Consider the following 9,610-nt stretch of genomic DNA (forward strand, 5'->3'; position numbering starts at 1 on the left):
AGCAGGGATTTCAAAGGGGTTTACCCTTCCCTTTATTTATGACAAGAGGTCAGGATTTCACTGCAGGTCTGTCTACACAGCAAAGGCAAACCCATGGCTGGCCTGGGCCAGCCAACGAGGGCTCGCGGGGCTCAGGCTGCGGGATGGTTTCATTGCTGTGTAGACTTCCAGGCTCAGACTGGAGCCCGAGCCCTGGGCCCCTCCCACTCGCAGGTTCCTAGAATGCAGGCAGCAGCCGGAACTCAGTTGTCTGCACCGCAGTGACACATCCCCGCAGCCCAGGCATGGGCCAGCCACCCGTTAGTCTCTGCTGTGTAGACAGCCTCTTAGAAGTTACGGTAAGCTGAAAAATAAGTGTGAATTTCATAAACTATTTTTTCAGTGTGAATTTTCCTGAAATTTCATAAGTTTGTATCATTCAGAGGTTTTCAACATCATTAAAATGTCTCCCAATTACTGGGAGAGAAATAAAATAATACTCAGTGAAAGAACTTTTCCGCCTTATGGTAAACTTGTCCAGTTATGCCTCATGCAGAAATCTTTTCAGAGAAGAACTTGTCTTAGAACAAAGTGCTTTTTTCTCCCCAAGAACCACAGAAGTTTGATACAGAAAATCCACTTTCTGTACCATCTTCCCCCTTTTTTCCTACCCCTTTCAAGGCCACATATGGGACCAACACACTCTTCTGGGCAAGATATAGATTCCTCCATGATCCCATCACTGTCACTTTGGGGCTCAAGCCAGCAGGGCAGAGAGAGGGTCTCTCTGTATACATGGTGCTCGCAGTCCCAGCTAGAGTGGGGTGAGAATGTCCAGGGTCTAACTGCTAGCTCAGATCCCCTTCATGACAGTGTCTGGCCGGGCAAGCTGCATTGCTTCTTGTGCCATACACGGTACTCTGTGGGATGCACACACCAGAGAGTGCCCTCAATTCACCGTTCATCCACAAGCAGATGATTGTATGTATTGTTAGCTAGAGCCAGGTATAAAACCGAAACAAAGGCAGTGATATTTTCTATTCTAAATTGAGTGGAAGGACGCCTCAGAGCTGCCTCTCCGTTCTCAAGATACAACCCAGCTCTGCAAAGGAGAAGCCAGGTCTTGTTTGGTTACCAGAATTATAGTCCATTTGAGATTTGGATTGACTTTAACAGCACACAGCACCAGTGGTGGAAGAATCACTGGCCTTGCCGCTGTCTCCTGATTTCGGCTTTTTTTTTCTTTTTTTTAATATAAATCTGTTAAAAACTTGGTTTAGTTATTGAATGAGAACAGCTGCTGAGTCATCATAGGGATTCTCTCGTAACCTGCTGAATTCGTTAATGATGTATGGATTTCACCACTAGCACCTAGGGTATTTGGGACGCTCCTCGCCCCGTCCAGTTATAGAGCAGCCCTCTGTTGAAAGCACAGCCTGGCTGGGTTTAGCTGTGTATGGAAAGAACTAGGCTCAGATTACAGCCCTGCACTAGCATAAAGTGCACTGATGATCACCTCCGGTGGGAACGTCTTCCCCAGCTCACAAATCTGTTCTCTTGGTTTCTGGGCCATTCAGAATTCTGTGCAGCACCTGGGACATGGCAGCCGGTGCAGGGTCAGCCCATGTTTCTGAGTGACTTGGGATATATTTGCCATAGCTAGAGGCTTAAGTGTATTCCCATGTCAGCTTTTACCAGTGTTACCTGAAGCTTCAGGGAAATGCAGAGAACTGGGAGAACAACAGACTGTACTTTAATTTCCCTCAAACAAACCTGACTTGCCCTTTGCAAATGTACTAGTTAATCTGCCAATAAATGTCTCAGACATACTATATGAATAATAAAGTCTGCAGTTTGGCATGCTTCTTATCGCCTAAAGACATATTGCTAGATTCAGCTTCCCATTAACTACTTCAGCTCTGGAAACACAGAGCCTACAGATTAGATTGCTGCCTTTCTCTGTGCTCTGGTTTCATTTTCTAAAACCCAGCAAGATCTGCAGAACATTCCACACATTGCAGCTGGATTATCTTCTTGCACCACTGCTAAACCCTGGAGTTTATCACCGCTGCAATTACACTGGCTGCCAGTTGCCCACACACATTTTGAGAGAGCTCCCCTGTGATCCATAAGGCCTCACACAGTTCAAAACCAACTTTCTCCTTCCTTTACAGAATATGCATTAAACACAGGATTTGGGGGTTTGCCAACATCTAATGTAGGCAGGGTCAGCTCGGAGGGGGCAAAAGGGGCAGTTCTTGCTGACCCCTTCATTTGAAAGGGCCCCAGACCAAGTGGTGTTGCCATCTGGTGCACAGGGCCACAGCACCACTCAGGTTTGACCCACCGGCCCCTCCGTCTCAGCAACACTATAGCAACGCTCAGCATGGGACATGGGCTCAGCACTGCGGGACAGGAGCCAACCCAGGCTCACTATTCACCCCCCACCCCACCTGGGGGGCCTCCCCTCAGTGGTAATTTTTTGGAGAAGGTAGGGGAGAGTAGCTACAGACTTTGTCTAGGGCCCCCAGAACATCTGTGTGACCCTGAATATAGGAAAAAGATCTTTGGGGATGGAGGGTGAGTCTTTCTGTTCCAGGTCTCAGCCTCTCTGTAGATGTTGTACGGTCTGCAACATTTTGTTTTACTTAGCAAGTCCATTTTTTTTTTAATTCCTCCAATGTTTTTATCGGCCTTCACTGCTGTGGGAGAGTTCCTCTCTTTTCCCTTCTTTGATTCTTTTGAACTTAGGAGCTTTACTAAGTTATGAGGCAGGTTGGTGCTGTGACTAAAGCTCTGGGCTGGGAATCAATAGACTTGAGTTCTGTTTCCACCTCTGTCTCTCAGTCATTACATGATGCTGGGCAAGTCCTTTGCCTCAGTTATCCCACATAAAGCATGGTAATAATGATACTACCCTTTCTGAAACACTCTGAAATTTACCGGTGAAAGCTAAATGCCAAGTAGCATTATTTATTGTGATTTTACTTAAATTTCTTAAAGGACAAATTTAACACAAAATATTTACTGCAAAAATTGCTAATGAAAGCAAAAGTTGCTAAAATTCAAAATATTTTACTAACTTTTGTAAAGTACCAAGATTCACAAGGCATTACACTAAAATGCAATAAACCTAACATGAATATTAATTTAGAAAATGATTTAGAGGATTCCAGATATTAAGAATCAGCCCCATCTTATCGCCTCTGGAAGCTTAAACTCTCACGTTTATATATAACAGCATTTCATTTGTCCTAATAATATTAACAAACCAATCTGTGGGGCTGTGCTGCTGGGTGAGGAGAATGGCCGTCTGAAATACAAAAGCAAAAAAAGCATTCGGAGCCATTTGTCCAGGGCTGGCTGGGTTGCCCCTTGAAAACCTACGTCCTGACTTTCAATTTACCCATCGGAATCTTGCTGTTGCCTGGCTCTTTCTGTCTCTATCACGAAGGGGATTTTTCAGCAACATACCAGCAAAATACAAAAGCACAGAAAGCATTCCTCAAACCGCTTATTCTTGAGCTGTACAAATCCTTACTATGTCATGCATCCAAAATAAATACATACATACACACACACACAAGGATTCTGATGGTCTTTTCATATACTCCAGCCACATCTGGCAAGATACACCGGCATGTTTATGGAGGTTATACTAAAAATATATATCTCAAACATGCTACACATACATGAAATATTTATTTCATGAGCAAAATTTCCTTATGGCAGGTCATGCGAGAACATGCGTTTGCAGTTTATAAATCTCTGAAACAAGCGACTGAAGCAGCCAGCAGGCACAAACCTCTTGTAAGCTGGCTCATGAGAACATCCCTTTTAATTTATATTTTGGTTAATTTTAGCATCATTTTCTTGGTCTCCTACCACTTCAGCCAAACCAGGAGCATTTGGTAGATATTAAAAGAACAATGTAGGTTTTACACTTCCTAGAACTCGTGGCTGTGGTAACTTAAGCATTCAGTGTGCAGATAGACAAATAAAACGCAAATGAAAAAACTAAAAGTAGAAAATGTCTCCTCATTTGGGAGTGAGTCAGTAGAAAGAACCTAATCTTCCTTTGAATTTGTAGGGCATTAAAGTTCTAAAGCATTGTGGTGGCATGTGTCTATTTTTCTTCCCACAGCCATATGCTATTGGTCTACATGTCCTGATTCAGGGAAGCCTCCCTTTTCAGTACTAAATTGAAGCATACCCTTAATTTTAAACACATGTGTCTGTGCAGTCCTGTATCTGGGTCTAAACCGCTCAGAAAGGCAAACATTTTCCTATGTTAGGCGAAAAACAGGTTTCTGTATAACAATAAATACATCTCTTCACCCACTTCTCTCCCTATGTCACAGATCCGTGACCCCGAGCCCTTCTTTAACACAACTGACAACATCACTAATTCATCAAAGAGCCGGGAGGAAAATGGCCAAAATGAGAGATGAAGAAAAAAGACCAACAACGAACGACGATGGATCACGCTGTTTATGTCAGAGACTTTCCCAAGAAATGTCCAGCTGTTCATCTCAAGCCAGTTCCTGGAACAAGCAGCGCCGCAGGTACTGGGTGAAAATGACACAGCGAGCGATGGATTTACGCATCCATAGCAATGCTAAGGAATCTAGCTTCACTGGGGCTCGTCCAAGCCCAGACCGCTCCACTCGTCTGAGATGGTGGAAATTTCGCTCCTTGGCTATGTGTTTGTTTTGCCTTCAGATCAAGTTTCTCCTTCTCCCTACAGTGCCAGGAGCTTGGCACAGGGGCTGGGAGGTCTCCTGCATTGGCAGCAGCTTCCAGGGCGAATGGAAACTCAAAGGCTTACATGAAAAACTATATGGCCCTGTCATCCTCTCAGCTCTGTGGGAAGGTTTGGCGAGCAGTTAACAGAAAACAAGTTCAGAATAAACTTCTTACTCTGGTCACTTGGATTGCTTCGGGGAGTTCTCTAGCTCAAGTAATAAAGTAAATGGCTCTTTTTAGAGCTGAGAGTAGGAGAAAGGCTTTTTGTACTGCCGTCCCATGGAAGTCAACATAGATTCCTTGAAAAGAGAGAGTGAGTGAGAATGAACTGTAGATAAAATATTAAGGGACAGATTCTGTCCTGTCCTGCATGACCACACAAGGGATGATGGGACTCTCCTGTGTGGCTATCCACTTTGGGTGTAGCTGCATGGTCAGAAAGCAGAGTCCATGAGGCCACTAGATGTGTCCCCACATGCATATGGACGGGTGCGTCATGGAGAACAAGTGGGACTTTGATCCAGCACCTCTCCTCCCATGTGACACTGGCGCACCTGCACCAGGTCAAGAGCTGGCATAGGCACGTCCCCCTCTCCCTTCCCCTCAGGGAGCTGGGCAATGGACTAGGACAGAGTCACAACAACATACTGCCTTGTGCACGGGGCTTGTGACAAAACCATGACTGAGCTCTACAATAGGCACCAATGAACTCCAGGCACAAGGGGTGCGGTGGGGGGGACGGGATTCTTCTCCCTTCATTTAATGCTGGCCATCTCAGTGCTCAGCTGAGTGCTTCCCCATTCTGAAAGGGTTCCCCTGGCTGCAGGGCTCCTGCAAAGCGGCATTGCCAGGGTGTAAGGAGGGCATGGCCATGCGGAAGCGTTCTTCTCCCTCAGGACCTGTGTGGGATTAGCTCTTCAGAGGAAGGTGCGAAAGGCCAATCCACTGCGAAACGTTCCAGGAGCTATATGGGGAACCTCCCAGAGATTCATGTCTCTTTTCGGAGGGGTTTCTCTCACACACAGGACCAATGTGGCCCATAAAATACAGCGATAGCACAAAGGGAGTGTGAACAGAGGGACAGGAGCTTTTCTCTCAAGGCCTTAAAAAATTTGATTGTTCTGTTGTAACAAAAATAGCTTCATGTTCTGGCTGAACTGACATTGCACTGGGGTGCAGCTGGCTTGTCTCGGGGACCAGGTGTGGGAGAGGTACTTCAACCGTTGCTGGCAGTTCTTTGCTGTACACAGTGACGGGCTGTCAAGTTTGTGCTTCTCTGTGGATACCTGGATGGTTTATGCTTAATTTAGGTGACAAGCAGCAGACAATCTATGGATTTACACCAGGGGTGAATTTGTTCCACCTTTTCAAAACACCTGTTGTTTTACATTTGATGTAGAGCAGCTCAAAGCAGTTTCAACAAAACAGTTTCCCCATCAGAAAATGCAATTTAATCAACATCAAAACATTTTGCAGAAACATGCAGCATTCAACAAAATTTTCAAGGGGAAAAAGTCAAACAAACCTAATAAAACATTTTGACATTATCAAAATCAAATGCTTTCATGGTTCCAAAGAGAAAGCTTTTGGAATCCTCATTTCCTGGGAAATTTCAACTTTTGGTTCTGATTTAGAATGAAAACAAATTTTGAAATGTCAATTTCCCACAGAATGGAAATTCTGATTTCTGACTAGCCATAGGGTGAAGTCATTTCTGTTTCAGTTTTACAGCTAATGATAAAACAATTACACTAACGCCTCAGCTATTTCATAGTAGCTGACACAGCATATTCAGTTACATGTTAGCACACAAAGAAACTGAATCACAGACAATCTAAACAAAGAGATGAGCGAATGCAGAGTCAGTTAGAAGAATGCATATGCAGTACATGTTGTTCTGATTCAACATTCGTATTTTTCTGAAGATAAATAGCTAATTGTGAACTGTAAGTCATATAAGCAGAAGCTGCAAAGAAAAAAGTTTAATGGAGTGCAAAAGCTGATGGAGGTCTGGGAGTAAGACGATCCCTGTAAAGAGTGTCCATTACTCTAGAGCAGCCTCTGGAGTTTGTTTAAAGGTTCGAGTAGGGTATAGTCATGTTCTCTGTTACCTGACACTTTGGAGTTCATCCTTTGCAGATGCTAACAACAGGTGCTAACCACAGCGGTGGGCATCAGGGGCTCAATCCAGAAAGGTAGTCAGCACCCTGGCCCTGATCCAGCAAAGCTCCCAAGCATAGGTTTACTGAAATAAATGGGACTGGTCATGTGCTTAAAGTCAAATATGTGTGCAAGTGTTTGCTGGACCAGGACCAGAGCTCTCAGCACTTGGCAGGGTCAGGCCTCCATGTCAGAACAGATCTAACTGGATCAGACAGAGAACAATATTCTGAAAATTCAGTTACTAGAAGAGAATGGGTCCAGCAGAGAAAGATCTTTCCCTTTCTTGATTGCAACGGGAAATTTATCCATGGCATCCATTGAAGAATGCTCAAGGAAGGAGGTACAACTCAAATGTACCAGAGACTAAGATACCATGGTGATGGGTAAGCCTACATAGACAGACGTCCGTCATGTCTACCCCATATCTTCTCCCCCATGCACCACAGAGTCTTGCAAATGGTACTAAAGTTTCTGGAGAGACTCACCCCACACCAAAGTCACAAATACTTATATAACTGATATTATCAGAGATGACAAGTAGCTATCATTTGGTTTGAGCCTACGGTGAATTAGCAGTACACTGATGCATTTGCAGAAGACAGATGCCCCAACTGGTAATTGCATAACATGGATTTGTTAAAAATGCGGTCTTGTCTTTCATATTAGGCAAAACCCACAGGTTTTACAAAGGGAAAGACAGAGAATTTACCAGAAAATAGCGTGTAATTTTTTTTAAGCCAAAAGAACAATTAAGAAATTGCCACTTAAAGAGAAATCCACTAAAGTGAGAGAATTCGTTCTATGTTTGTATATGATCCCAGAGGTAGAAACCAGTTTCCAATCCCCTCTCAGCCTTCCACACTAGCAGAACTGGGGTTTAAGTGGACATATCAGTTTTCAGAGTAGCAGCCGTGTTGTTTTCCCCACAGTGTTTACAATCTCGGGGAAAGTGAAGAGCTCCCAGTGGTGATGAGCTGGAGTTAAAGAACACGCTGCCGACGCATTGGTGTCCTGTGTAAAACTTGTGTAGAGGGATGCGACTTGGTTGTTAAACTTCTCCATGGATTTGTAAGCATGTTTGAGAACGCCAGTGATCATGTGCAGCCATCAGAGCTGATGTAGATCTGACACAGAGTCTGAATAGGGCCTTCGGTCTCTTAGAAGCTTAGAAAAAAAGGACTTTGAGCTTCAGAGCCTTAGAGCCTAAAGAAAATAAAGCCCTTGGTAAAATAAGCGGATCAGATAAGCCAAGAGAAAATGGAATTGCATAAAGTAAAAATAACTAATCTATCTGGTTGTCACCACATAGGAAAAGCAAGAGCTGATAATAAAAGAAATTGTGGCTCTGTTGGATGCTTTCCCCATTGGTTCCAGGGTGCTTGTCTGTCGGTTGGTTTGCTTGTTTTCACTGTAGTGAAAATAGGAAGAGTAGTAAATGGTGTTGGTGAAATCACCTCACGCACAACACATTGAATCAACTCCCAAAAGCAGTCAGGACCCTTCTAAGTCATTTAAACCCAGGAAATGCTAATATTAAATCCTCAAGAGACAAATATCCCTCAGCCCAAATCCTCCAGCTACGAAAAAACAAAGTGTTTTAGTTCTGGAATATGTAGGTTGGCTCTTTAATATTCGCTCTGCTGCACAGACACAATACAAGTACCATAATGCTTTTCTAAGGGCTCAGAAGTTTCAGTGAGGCCCCTTTTTGACTCACGGAAGGAATTGGGTTCACATAACCCTCACTTAAAAAATAGACCAGCACATTTTTGCTTTATCAATCTCTGTTTGCTAAAGACTAAGGCTTAGTGATCTGAAAAGGTTATTTTGAAGCAAGGTCACTCTTGCTGCCACAGGTCTAATAAAACAAAACTATAGCCAAATTAGAAACATATTTCATCTAATAGGGGAAAATATAATTGGTGAATCTGTCTGGTGTTTGACCTACACTATTTATGCTAAATGGAGGTTTAAATATATCACAATGTGGTATGCACAAGAAAAGCTGCATTCACTATATTTTCTGTGCTATGCTCTCTTGTCCTTAACCCTTTGCTTCCATTAGCTTTGGCAGCATTACACGGAGGCTATAAAGCAAGGGTGATGCCCAAGCTTTTCAAAAGTGAGGAGTGACTCGGGGCGACCAGCCTGAGACACCTCCAAGGGGGCTGGACACTTCAGAAAGTGCTGAGCTCCTGCTCTCTAAGAATTAGGTCTCTTTAAGGTGTCAGGTTTGGCAGCCATAAACCGAGGCACCCAAAATCATGAGTCAGGACTGAGGATCTCGAGAAGCTGTTTTAAGACAGTTATTTAAATGGTAAGATCTTTGGGAAATATGTTTCTGGAACGCCTGAATGAAGATTCTGGGGGGTACCACAACACAAATAATAATTAATAATAATGCTGCAGCCATGAACTAACTAAACATAGAACTCAGATGTGTAGGACTGGAAGGGACCTCGAGAGGACATCTAGTCCAGTCCCCTGCACCCAAGGCAGGACCACCTAATGTCAAAGCCAAGGTAGGACTCTAAATCTTCAAAATTAAAATGAGTACAAAAGCTTCAAACCAGAACGCTGGAGCTTAGAGAAACTTACTGGGTGGTTATTGATGGACTGCCATGGGCAGAGTTCCCCAGGCCTGGCTGCCATCCAACATACGCAGGAATGAAAAGCAAACTTTTCCTAGAGCCCGTCATCTTCGGATCAACGTTTTCACAAA

General features: G+C 43.9%; 1 long non-coding RNA gene across 1 annotated transcript; it reads left to right on the plus strand.

Annotated features, from left to right (window-relative positions):
* Positions 1-225: 225 nt before the first annotated feature.
* On the plus strand, positions 226-4,907 carry LOC144275563 (uncharacterized). Its single transcript, XR_013348048.1, has 2 exons — positions 226-338; positions 4,341-4,907. It is a non-coding gene; the product is annotated as an uncharacterized LOC144275563 (long non-coding RNA).
* The last annotated feature ends 4,703 nt before the right edge of the window (positions 4,908-9,610 follow it).

The sequence above is a fragment of the Eretmochelys imbricata genome, chromosome 15 (assembly GCF_965152235.1).
Source record: "Eretmochelys imbricata isolate rEreImb1 chromosome 15, rEreImb1.hap1, whole genome shotgun sequence".
Taxonomy (NCBI): Eukaryota; Metazoa; Chordata; order Testudines; family Cheloniidae; genus Eretmochelys; species Eretmochelys imbricata.